Raw genomic sequence first — 14,270 nt, 5'->3', positions numbered from 1 at the left:
GCTATTAACCAACTGAAAAGCATATTCTTTGTTTCCAATCCTTTCTTACCACAAAAATATGTAGTTATAAATCTTTTGGTTTATGTGGGATTTTTCTTTTAATCAATGGCCTCTTTCGAATATACACTTAGTAATAGAATCTTTGCATCAAAGGGTGGGGACATTTTAGCAACTTTTTGCATTGTTTTTCTGGTATCCCATCTCAAGTATATAAAGATATGTCTTGTGGAAGAAGAAATAGATATGTATTATGTGGCGGCAAAGGTCATCGCTAGAGGCAATAGATTAAAATAAAATGAGATGATTACACCAAATAGCCTCTAAGTTCCTTCTATTTCTATATCTATGATTCAGAATTTCTAAACAAAAAGCAAAAAAAAAAAGTTAAAAGGTCATAAAATTGTTGTATGACAATTCTATGAGGCAAACTTCAATATACATTACAAAAAAAAAATTTTCTACAACCAAAGTTATCCAAAAGATAAATGTATTGTCTTGGGAATTAGTGGATTGCTCCTGTCACTGTACACCTCCATGTTAAAATTAGTTATTACTTAAATCTTTTGTCAAGGGGACTGTATGGCTTATACTTATATTATTTGGCCTTTGAAGTCATTTTCACATGAAATTCTATGACTTCCTCTCCCCCTCCCTTTGTGCCCATATTTTCTGTCATAGAAAATATTAAATAGAATAGCCAAAACATAGGTCGCAAGTTACAGAAAAAAAAGCAACAGATAATTAACCCAGGATATCTAAATGATTACAGTTTACTATGCAAAATTTTCAATATGACAATTCAATATGACACAAAAATGAACTGCAATTAGTATAAAATTTCTATCTTAAGTTTTTTTTAAAGGAAAATCTCACACAAAAGACCAAAGTAAAAGATTCATAAATGGAAAAAATGAAATTATCAATATTTGAAGGTAGAAATAAAAAGAAATATGATGACCAGAATAGTAAAAATACATCATCACTTTATCCTATATAATTTAATTTATCTATTTATAAGGCAAAATTCTCCCATAGAATCATATGTCCCTTTCTTTTACTATATTTATATTATTACAAAATTTCAGTACATCTGCTTCACATTTACTGAAATAAAATGCAAAATCACAATGACTTAAGTAGCAGTGATGATTAGTAAGTGATCATTTTAAGCCAATGAAAACTGGAAAGTATATCTCAACAAGATAATTATAATAACATCCATGCAGTAAGTGGATAACATATAAAAAAAGATTCATTATGAATAAAAAGCCACATATAGCAAATGAGTACACAAATGGATTATCTGATTTTTATATTGTAGGTGATCCTTAGTAAAGATAAAAAAAAAATGACAATCAGTTCATCAGAAAAACTAATTCAAATCTGAAAAGAGCTGATCAGATGCTAAATATTGAGCACAAAATCTCTTTTTTTTTTTCAAAACTGGCTTTAAATAAAATACATGAATTCTCCCCAGATTAATTTGAATATTCAAGATCTCCTTGGGTCTTTCATAATTAGCAATTTTATCTCTAGTAATCAGTAAAAATTTTCTCCCTGAAAAATCTGATCTTTGTGGATATTTTCTCTGCAGCAACAGAAACTGAATTCAATATAATCCAATATAAATTCATTTATAGCTTACTATAACAAGGGATTGTGTCATTTTGTGGGAATAAAGAAACAAATTTGACACAGATACTTAAAAAAAAAAGTAAACTCTTTTAAAGGTTATATACTTGAAACATATCTTCTAAAATATATAAACTTGAGTTTTAAGTCACATAACCAACAAGCTAGAACAAAACATTTCTCTGATTCTTATAATTTCTGAAACAACAGTTAAGCACAAAAGATAAAGCAGTTTTAACTGTCTCTACCACCTAGTGACATCAAGAAATCCTGACAGTTGTAATTCAGCAAATTAAGAGCAAAAAATGTTAGTCATTACCCTCTAAAATGTTCACCAAGTCTCTCATTTGTCACTGTTTATCACATCATATAGCAAGGGTTTATCAATTGATATAACAGAATTCAACTTTATATACAATCCACCCCAAACCCAGTTCCTGAGAAAATAAAAAAGCAAAAAGTTTACTCAGGCTGAAATGTGAAGGTCACGGTGCTTTATGCTACAATAGAGCTCAGCCAGAGTATTCAGAGATAGCGGGATCTAAGGCAGGCCTAATGTATATGACTATATAATATTATGTCATTAAAAAAAATGTTTCCAGCTGGGCCCAGTAAATAGGAATGGAAATATACAGAAGTGAAAGACAATCCAGAAGAAAAGAAACAAAAGACAATAATATTTAAAGAAAACATTGTCTCAATACAAATAAAAAATTGATCTCAAAGACAAGATTCATACCAAACCTAAAACTATATTATAAAGCAGTAGATATCAAAAATATTTGGTATTGGCTAAGAAATAGAGTGGTGAATCAGGTTAGATATATATGACACAATAATCAATGACTATTGTAATCTAGTATTTGACAAACCCCCAGGAATTGTTGTAAAATACTATCAGAAATTCTCCATAGACCTACTTTCATGGTTCATACCAAAATAAGGTCAAAATGTGTCCATGTTTGGGCATAAAAAATGATACCATAAGCAAATTAGGAGAGCAAGGCATAATTTATCTATCAGATCTTTGGAGAAGGGAGGAATTTATGACCAAAGAAGTACTTGAGAACATTATGAAATGAAAATAGACAGCCCTGATCACATTAAATTAAAAATGCTTCACACAAATAAAACCAAAACAAACAAAATAAAAAGAGAAGTACAAAGCTGGTATTAAAAAAAAAAAAAAAAAACAAGAAACAGTGTTTCTAATAAAGACCTCATTTCTAAAATATACAGAGAACTGCATACAAATCTATAAGAATACAAGTCATTCCCTAATTGATAAATGGTCAAAGACAATTTTCAGATGAAGAAATTAAAGCCATCTATAGTCATATGAAAAAATGCTCTAAAATCATTATTGATTAGAGAAATACAAATTAAAATAACTTTGAGGTACTACCCCATATCTCTCAGACTGGCTAAAATGACAGGAAAAAGATGATAAATGTTGGAGGGGATATGCAAAAACTGGGACACGAATGCATTGTTGGTGGAACTGTGAATGGATCCAACCATCTTGGAGAACAATTTGGAACTATGTCCTAAAGGCTATTAAACAGCCTTCCCTTTAATCCAGCAGTACCACTACTGTGTCTATTATTTTGTAGCAACTCTTTTTGTGGTATCAAAGAATTGGAAAATGGATACCCTCAATTGGGGAATGGATAATAAGCTATGGTATATGAAAGTAATGAAATATTACTGTTGTATAATAAATGATAAACAAGCTGATAGTAGCCCAGAAAAATTTGCACGAACTAATGCTGAGCAAACAAACAGAACCAGGAATACATTGTACAAAGCAACAGCAAAATTGTTGTACAATCAAGTATAAAAGATTTGATTCTTGTCAGCAGTTCAGTGATCAAAGACAAGCCTAATAAACTTTGGATAGAAAATGCCATCTGCATCCAGAGAGGGAATGATGGAGACTGAATGTAAATCAACACATGCTATGTTCACTTTTTTCTTTTCTTCTGTTTTTTCTCTCTCATGTTTTTTCCCTTTTGTTCTGATTTTTCTCTCCTAACATGATTCATAAGGAAATGTATTTTTTAAAATGTACATATATAACCAGAAAATTAAAAAAAAAATTCACAAAGAAATTAAGAATTATAGTTCTCTCAGAATGCAAATCAAAAAACCTAAAGACCATAATATAATGAATATAGAATTAAACTGTCAAGAATTTCTGTATATAGAAAAGAACATGATCAAAAGAATTGATTGCCCATAGAAAAACAAAAGTGTGAAGAACTCCAAAGCTGTAAACTTAAACACAAATAATGACTAAATTAACAATTTTACAGGCAAGCATAAGACCCCGCTAACAATCAGAGGACTTTAAAACATAAAGTTAAATAAATCATAACACAGGACTATTATGTATCCACCAGAAACCACAGTAAACAACAGAACAATGTGTCCTAAACAATATACCTAAAGGCACTCATAGTGATCTACCCTATAAAGCAGAGTCTAACCATTAATGAAAAAAAAAAAAAAAAGATGGTATTTAGTACTAGAAAAAGTTTAAAATAATTCTGCAAATAAAACTAGATATAATGAAATGATTTGCTTTTCAAACATTTCAGACAATAGCTATACAGGAAAGATAAAACAAAACACAGCAACCAAAGACTACAACAACAAAAAATAATGGATAAACAATTAAGAACTTTTTTTTTTTCCTAGATGCACCCTAGGAGAAAAAAAGAAATATCATGAACTAAACTTCACAATGTCTGTTTATAGATGAATCAATGATTTTTTATTTGAAGATTGAAGTACATTATATAATGTATCTAAATCAAGTCAAAGGTTAACAATGTAAGGGAAATAATTTCTGTAGTTTGTCAGGAATTAGAGACACTATAGGAAAAAGATCCAAGAGGCAGAGGAAGGGAGGGACTGAAATGGAAGGAAATGAAAAAGGGGGAAATTTTGTTTCTATGGAGGAAGGGGATACCTTAGAATTCAACAGGTCATGATGAAAGACATCATAGTCACAAAGAATATTTACAAAGGCAAGAATTTACTCAAACACAAAAGGTATTCAGGGTAATGAGAATAGTTTGATTGGAATATGGTACTAAAAGAGAATAATATAAAATAAAGCAAAAAAGCCATAATGAGATCTAATTGAAAAGCAGCCTTGTATAGCAAGCAAAGGTTTTTGTTTTGTTTTGTTTTATTTTATTTAATTTTGCTCAGGGAAGATGGTAAAGGAGAAAGCCAAGGGAGAGAGTATATAGAGAGATAAGGTAGCTAAAGTCAGAATATTAAGGAAAAATTGCATCAAAAATTCTTAAAGAAGAGATTAAGGAGAATCAGAATAATAGGAGGACAGACTATCCCTATAAATTAGGATGCTTAAATGTTGTAGGGAATTCAAGAAAGAAGATGAAGAGAAAGGGAGGTGACCATTTCCATAAGAAAAGAACCTTAAGACAAATTAATTTCTCTTACTCTGCCTAATCATACCATATTTGGAGTACTGGGTTTAATTCTTTCTTAATGACATTGAAAAATGAACAACATTCAGAGAACTTCAAGAACCAAAATGTTGGATAGATGAAATCAAGATATATATGTACACATATACATGTGCACACATACACACACATACACATTTATCTTCAAGTAGTAGAAGGGTTATCATATGGAAGAATAGACTAGTTTTTAATCTTTAGAAGCAACTATGATGGCAATGAATGGACTTTTGAGAAAAGACAAATTTAGATCTGAAATAAAGAAATATGACTATAACATTTAGAACTAAAGTAGATTAGGCTGCTTCTGAAGGAAATGGGAGAAGAGAAGAAGAATTTATATAGCACTTACCATGTGCCAGAGATTGTATTAAGTACTTTATGAATATTATCTTATTTAATCAGTTCATCACAATGTATCATTGAAATGATTCAATGAACACTGAAATGGATTTAATTTTCCTTTTGTAGCCCAGCAGGAGGTCTTCATGCTAAGGTTAAAGTCTATTTATTACGTATGTTACAGAAAGGATTTTTTGTTCCAGTTTCAACTGAGTTAGATGGCTATAGAAGATACTTTCTAACATTAAAAATGCTATAATTACTAACATTTGGGATGATAGTTTAAGTATAACATTGGAGGAAGACATCAAATTGCAACAAGGTGAAGTAAAATAAGTTTGTGAAGATATCAATACAAGAAACTTGTAGGGGTAAAATCAAGATGGCAGAAAAAAGAAAGTAATTACTCAAGCCCTCCCAAACAACTTTAAAATAATGCCTCAAATTGAATCCTAGAAAGGCAGAGTCAACAAATGTTCAGGGTGAAATATTTTTCTTTCTTTTTTAATATTCAAAGTATTGAATATGTTGATTTTGATTTACTCTTTTTTTTATTATAGCTTTTTTATTTATAAAACATACGCATGGGTAATTTTTCAGCATCGACCCTTGCAAAATCTTCTGTTACAACTTTTCCCCTCCTTCCCTCCACCCCCTCCCCTAGATGGCAGGTACTCCAATACATGTTAAATATGTTAAAGTATATGTTAAATACAATATATGAATACATATTTATACAGTTATCTTGCTGCATGAGAAAGATCAGATCTAGAAAGAAGGTTAAAAAAAAAAAAAAAAAAAAACCTGAGAAGGAAAACAAAAATGCAAGCAAACAATAACAGAAAGAGTGGAAATGCTATGTTGTGGTCCACCCTCATTTCCCATAGTTCTTTTACTGGGAGTAGCTGGTTCTCTTCATTAATGAACAATTGAAATTGATTTGGATCATCTCATTGTTGATGAGAGCTATGTCCACCAGAACTGATCATCATATAGTATTGTTGTTGAAGTATATAATGATCTCCTTGTTCTACTCATTTCACTTAGCATCAATTCATGTAAGTCTCTCCAGGCCTTTCTGAAATCTTTCTGCTGGTCATTTATTATAGAACAATAATATTCCATAACATTCATATACCATAAATTACCCAACCATTCTCCAATTGATGGGCATCCATTCAATTTCCAGTTTCTAGCCACTACAAAAAGAGCTGCCACAAACATTTTTGCATATACCAGTCCCTTTCCCTTCTTTAAGATATCTTTGGGATATAAGCCCAATAGTAACACTGCTGGATCAAAGGGTATGCACAATTTGATAACTTTTTGAGCATAGTTCCAAATTGCTCTACAGAATGGTTGGATCCATTCACAACTCTACCAACAATGCATCACTGTCCCAGTTTTCCCACATCCCCCCAATATTCATCATTATCTTTTCCTGTCATCTTGGCCAATCTGAGAGGTGTGTACTTAAGGTACTTAAGGTTGTATCTTAATGTTGGCTTAATTTGCATTTCTCTGATCAATAATGGTTTGTAATACATTTTCATATGACTAGAAATAGTTTCAATTTCTTCATCTGAAAATTGTCTGTTCATATACTTTCACCATTTTATCAATAGGATAATGGCTTGATTTCTTATACATTTGAGTCAGTTCTCTATATATTTTGGAAATAAGGCCTTTATCAGAACTTTTTACTGTAAAAATGTTTTCCCAGTTTATCGCTTCCCTTCTAATCTTATCTGCATTAGTTTTGTTTGTACAAAAGCTTTTTAACTTGATATAATCAAAAATTTATATTTTGTGATCAGTAATGATCTCTATTTCTTCCTTGGTCACAAATTCCTTTCTCCTACAAAGATCTGAGAGGTAAACTATCTTATGTTCTTCTAATTTATTTATAATCTCATTCTTTATGCCTAGATCATGAACCCATTTTGACTTTATCTTGGTATATAATGTTAAGTGTGGGTCAATGCCTAGTTTCTTCCATACTAGTTTCCAATTTTCCCAGCAGTTTTTGTCAAATAGTGAATTCTTATCCCAAAAGCTGGAGTCTTTGGTTTTGTCAAACACTAGACTGTTATAGTCATTGACTATTTTGTCCTGTGAACCTAACCTATTCCACTGATCAATTAGTCTATCTATTTCTTAGCCAATACCAAATGGTTCTGGTGACAGCTGCTTTATAATACAGTTTTAGATCTGGTACAGATAGGCCACCTTCATTTGATTTTTTTTTTTCATTAGTTCCCTTGAAATTCTTCCATATGAATTTTGTTATTTTTTTTTTTAGGTCAGTAAAATAATTTCTTGGGACTTTGATTGATATAGCACTAAATAAATAAATTAGTTTAGATAGTATTGTCATCTTTATTATATTTGTTCAACCTATACAAGAGCAATTAATATTTTTCCAATTGTTTAGATATGACTTTGTGTGAAAAGTATTTTGTAGTTTTGCTCATATAGTTCCTGGCTTTCCCTTGGCAGACAGATTCCCAAATATTTTATGCTATCAGCAGTTATTTTAAATGGAATTTCTCTTTGTATCTCTTGCTATTGGATTTTGTTCATGATATATACAAATGCTCATGATTTATATAGATTTATCTTGTATCCTGCAACTTAGCTAAAGTTGTGGATTATTTCTATTAGCTTATTAGTAGATTCTTTGGGGGAGATATTTTTTTCTAACCCAAGTATAAGATAACTTAGATGGAAGAATTAATCTGTGACATGGAGCTTGAGGCTGTCCCAGAGCCAACATGGATACAACTCCAGTGGTGGGTATAAGTGGCAAAGACAGAAGTCGTAGTAGTTTCAGGAGCTCTCAAGCCATAGATATAAAGAGGCCTGCCAAATAGTCAAAAAGATATTATTCAGTGATAGTCCTGCATCCAGGACTGGATGTTGTATGTTGCATTTATTGTCTAAATCCACGGCTGGGCCATAGACCAAGGATAGAAAGGAATATATCTAGTTATCATGGAACAAACATTCTGAGGAGAACTATCACTTCCAGCCCTAAGGGAGTAGGGGCCTTAAAGAACAGGATCAATTTTGGTCTCAAGAGAAAAGATACTCTAAGGAATAATACCACTTGCAATCCCAAAGGATCATGGGCTCTTCCTCAGTAAGGAAGACAAGAGTATAGACCAAGACAGCAGTGATCACACTTCATCACACCACCTTGGAAGATCTATAACTTCCAAACTTCCTGAACAGTGCTGGGAAAAAAAGCTGAAATCTGAAACAGCACCCTACCCCCAACAAGGTGAGCAGAGCCCAATTTTAATATAAAGTTGAAAGTCAAGAAATAAGCTATCAAAAAGAGCAAACAACCACCATAAAAAGAATCTGACCAAAGGTAGCAGAAAGGATTGAGACAAACTCAGAAGAAGATAATGATGGCAAAATAACTACAAGCAAAGCCTTAAGGGGAAATGAAGTGAATTGGACATAAGCAAATGAGGTTTCCTAGAAAAGATAAGCAAGGATTTTAAAAATCAAATGAGAGTAGTAAGAAGGGGAAAATGGCTTTAAAAAATGAGAGCAAAGGAAGAAAATTATGAAAATACAAATAACAACTTGGTTAAAAAGTAAAAAAAAAATAAATAAATAAAAAACCTGACAAAAACAACACCTTAAAAACCAGAAGTGGCTAAATGGAAAAAGAGATAGAAAAGCCTTCAGAAGAAAATCAATCTTTAAAAATAGAATTGTATAAAAGGAAGCTAATGAGTCCATGAAATATCAAAAAACAATCAAAAGAATAAAAAAAATAAATATGTGAAATACTTCATAAAAACAACTAACCTAGAAAACAGATCAAGAGATAATTTCAGAATTATTTATGTATCTGCAATTCATGAACAAAGAATTAGCTTAGGCATCATAGTTTAAAAAGTATCAAGAAAATTATCCGAATATTCTAGAAACAGAGAGCAAAATAGAAATAGAATTAATCTATCAATCACTATTTAAAAGGGATCTCTATAAATGAAAACTCCCAGGAATATTTTAGTCAAATTCCTGAGCTCCCAGCTCAAAGAAAGCATTTAAATAACATGAAGCAATAATCAGGATCACACAAAATTTAGCAACTACTACATGAAAGGAATAGAGAGTTTAATATATGATATTGACTAGGATTACAACCAAGGAAAAACTACTCAGCAAAATTAATGAAAATCATGCAAGGGAAGAGTTGAAATTTAATGAAATAGAGAATTTTTAAGCATTCCTGATAAAAAGACCAGAGCTGAATAGAAAATTTGTCTTTCAAATACAAGACTTAAAAGAAAAATAAAAAGGTAAACATGAAAGGGAAATCATAAAAAACCAATAAGTTAACTATTTACAATCTCATATAATAAGATGATACCCATAACACCTAAGAATTTTATCATTAATAAGGCAATCATAAAGATACTGCTCATATAGAGTGCATTGATTGTGTGAATTGATTATATTGGGAATGATCTGGGGAAGGAGGAAGGGGTGAAGGCTTGAGAAAGAGGGATGCCCTGGGAAAAGGGAAAAAGTAGAAGAAGAATGTGGAAAACTATCTCACATATAAAAGGAGATTTAAAGAAGATTGGGGCATTCCTGGAATCAGGAAGACTTGAATTCAAATGTGGTCTCTGCCACTTAACACTTGACACTCTGCCACTTGATAGCTGTATAATCCTGGGTAAATTACTTAACCCCATGTCTTGCCAAAAAAATAAAATAAATAAGAAAAGTAAATGGAGAAGGCAACCTGAAACTTGCTCTCATCAAAACTGTTTCAAAGAGAGGAACACACACACACACACACACACACACACACACACACACACACACACACACACCATTATGACAGTAGGAGAGAAAGGGAATAAGAAAAGATGATGGTAATAAAAGAGTAGCAGGTGGCAGAAGCAAAATAGACTTTAACAGAGGGACAGGATAAAAAGAGGGAGAAGGAATTAGAATGTAGGAAAAGATACAATTAATAATCATAACTGTGAATGTGAATGTGATGAACTCACCTGTAAAATGGAAGATGATAGCAGAATGGATTAGAAAGCAGAATCCCATAATATGTTGTTTACAAGAAACAAATTTAAAATAGAAATACACAACCAGAATTAAAATAAAGGGCTGGAGGAGAATCTATTATGCTTCAGCCGAAGTAAAAATGGGAGGATTAAGAATCATGATCTCAGATAAAGCAAAACCAAGAACAGACCTAATTAGAAAAGACACTTGGGAAACAAAATTTTGTTAAAAGATTCCATAGACAATGAAGTAATATTAATACTAAATATAGAAGTAAGGATTCTGGGAAGATAGATAAGTAGGTCAGAAAACTCCAAGTTTTCCAGATTTCTCTCTCCCCTCAGCCTCCACCCCCCCAAAAAAAAAAAGACAAAATTGTCAGGGGGAAACAGAGCAATTAAAAACAAATAGGAATTGGGGTAGAACAATTGTCTTCCTGAAACAATCAAAGAAGATCCAAAGAAAGATATCAGGAATTAGATTTGGCCCCTGTGAAGTGTAAACATTTTCAGGGGAGTTCCTTTGAAACAACAAGCAGACACAGAAAGCCCTGAGGTTAGCTAAACTGGGAAATAGGCTTGGTCCCAGGAACAGAAATTTTCATTTCCTAAACAGTGTGAAGAGTCACCTGTCTAAATTGGGGAAAGTGGAGGGAACCTCTGCTGAAAGGAATGCCAGACTCAGCTATGCTGCTGAGACACAACCCTGAATGAGAAGGAATCAGCACATACCTAGTGAGTACAGAACAAGTAAGGCAAGAGAACTGATAGTTGCAAGCACTTATAAGAGGATGGGATTTTTGGTTCCAGGCCAGAGGAAAGAAATAAAGGAGAACCTGAGCCCAAAGACACCAACCTCCATATCCCAAGGACTACAGGTGATGTGACTGTTTGATTTATATTTTTGAAAAAATGAGAAAGCAAAGGAAAAAGAATCCAATCTTTTCAAAGTTACTGTAAGAACAGAAAAGACTGAGATTAATTTTCAGAGGATACTGAATTAAAAAAAAAAGCTTACCTGCCCAGAAAGAATTTATAAAAGAACTTAAGAAAATACTTTAAAAATAAAATGAGAGTGAGGAAAAAACTTTTAAAAAAGAACAATCCAAGAAAAATAAGATTATGAAAAGAAAGTCAACCAACTAAAAAAAGGATATCCAGAGCGTTAAAAATAAAATTACTCTTTAAAAATAAGAACTGGGCAAATGAAGTTATGAGAAAACAAAAAAAAATATTAAGAATGAAAAATAGAAGAAAATTTGAAACATTTCATAAGAAAAATGACAACTTTGGAGAACAAAACATAAGAATAATAAAACTACCTGAAAGCTGAGACAAAAAAAAAAAGAATCTGGATACAATACTACAAGAAATAATTAAAGAAAATTATCCTTAAGTATTAGAACAAGAAGGAAAAGTAGAAATAGAAAAAAAAAAATCCACTAGTCACCACCTGAAAGAGATCACACAAGGAAAACCTACAGGAACTTTATTACTACATTTCTTAACTCCCATATGAAAGAGAAAATTTTATAAGCAATAAAAACCACCACTACCAAAAAAAGAAAAATTTCAAATATTCTTGAGGCACAATCAGAATCAATACAAGACCTATCAGCAACTACTATAAAAGACAGCAGGTCTTGGAATACTATATACTAAAAATGTAAAGAACTGGGATTGCAGCCAAAAAAAAATATCATAATGAATGAAAAAAAAAATGGACATTCAGTGAATTGCCAGATTTTCAGGATTTTGTAGCAAACAAGCCTGAACTTAAAAGAAAATCTGACGTACAAGTCAACATCAAAGACTAATTTCAAGGGACTTGATAAGGACAAATTGCTTATGCTTTATACATGCTAATATAAACCATCTGACAAAGATTGTCATTAGTAACTGAGTAGTTCAAAAGAAAGATTAGGGTATGATATTATTCTTTAAAGTAAAACCATATTGAAAAAGGTAAAAACAATAACTGACAGAGAGAAATTACATGGAAAAAGAGGGCTGGTAGTTCTGAAATCCTACTAACATCCAGAATAGGTTAAAAAAAATTCATTTTTTTTCCTGTAAATTTATTTATTTTTTTAAAATCATTATTTTCCTTGTATAACTCATTTAACTTTTTCTTTAGGTATTTATCTATTTCATTAAGTATCTGGATACTACTCAGCACATACATATTTAGTATTTTAAAAATATATTTATTTAAAACTTAAGTACACAATAGAAAAAAGTAGGGGAAAAAGACAGAAAAAGGGAAAAAAGTCATCTTGTATAGAGCAGAAGCTGAAAAGATTCAAAATATATAACAATAAAATTCCATTTAAAAAAAAGCATATAAAATAATTTTTAAAAAACACATTTATTCAGAACGGTCCATCTTTGCTTCCTTGTAGGGTTTTTTTTTTTTTTTTTTGGTTGTTGTGGTTGTCTTATGATGCGCACTTTTTAACTTTGTTCCCCTTCTTCCCTCCCCACCTAGCCCAGATAAATTTGTGTATATGTATAGATATTTATATGTATACACATACATATATACACATGTATGTATATATGTATGCATATATATAAATGTACACATACATCTAAAATAGTGCTAATATAACTGATATAATGGAGATTTCTCATTTGATTGAATCTTTTAAAATTTTGACTTTTTCTAAAATTAATGATTATTACCCCTACTTTTACAATGATCTTTTACAATGATCATTCCTGATCATTGTTATTGTGTTCGTGTGCATCTGTTTCCTATCTCTACTAACTTTTACTTTATTTCTACTCACTAGCTTGCCCTCCCCAAGGATTCCTCCCTTATTCTCTAAAATACCTCACACCTTCCTTCCTTCTTTATCTCATTCCTCTTAATCTGCCCATTTTTCTATATTCTGTCCATTGTCCTGTTCCCTTCTCTTTCACATTCTTTGTAATTTTGGAGAGTTTTATACTCTTAAACAAGTGGAGAAATAATAATTGTTCATGGACAAGCCAAGCAATAATAGAAATGGAAATTTGTGGTTAAGATCATTTCTTCTTTTTAATAAATAGAAGGCAAATAGAATGAGTATTGATTTTGACAAATTTTGAGGAATTAAAAAAAAAGAGTTGAGGAACTAAAGCAATATATAAAAGTTGGTTATGGGCTGTAGATTAGCAGCATCTTCAGGTCAAATCATATCTCTGATATTTACGTATATTTAGCCCCATATAAGTCACAATGGCGCCCGCACAGGTCCTCAAACTATGGCCTGTGGGCCAGATGCAACAGCTGAGTACGATTATCCCCCACACTCAGGGCTATGAAGTTTCTTTATTTAAAGGCCCACAAAACAAAGTTTTTGTTTTTACTATAGTCCGGCCCTCCAACAGTGAACTGGCCCCCTATTTAAAAAGTTTGAGAACCCCTGTGTGAGACCTTCACTTCCTACTTTGTAAAATGAAGATGTTGATCTAAGCATTCTCCAATTTCTCTAACATTAAAGTCCTTTTTTAATAGTATTTAAAAAATCTCATCATAACAGATGATATATCAGAGAGATATTCTCTCTGATTTTTATTTCTGAGAAAAGAATTAGAGTTTGGAAACCAAGAACTTGGTTATTATTAGGGTCTCCTACATGTAATTTCTTGACAACCAAATATTATTTCTTAACAAACAAATTTTGAATTCTGAAGAGACTTTAATATAGCTTATTTGTTTATTTTTAAAACATATTGACATTTTATTTAACATAAGTTTAAT

This window comes from Antechinus flavipes, chromosome 5, assembly GCF_016432865.1.
Source record: "Antechinus flavipes isolate AdamAnt ecotype Samford, QLD, Australia chromosome 5, AdamAnt_v2, whole genome shotgun sequence".
NCBI lineage: Eukaryota > Metazoa > Chordata > Mammalia > Dasyuromorphia > Dasyuridae > Antechinus > Antechinus flavipes.
The sequence above is the reverse complement of the archived record's forward strand: the minus strand, read 5'-3'. Positions refer to the sequence as shown.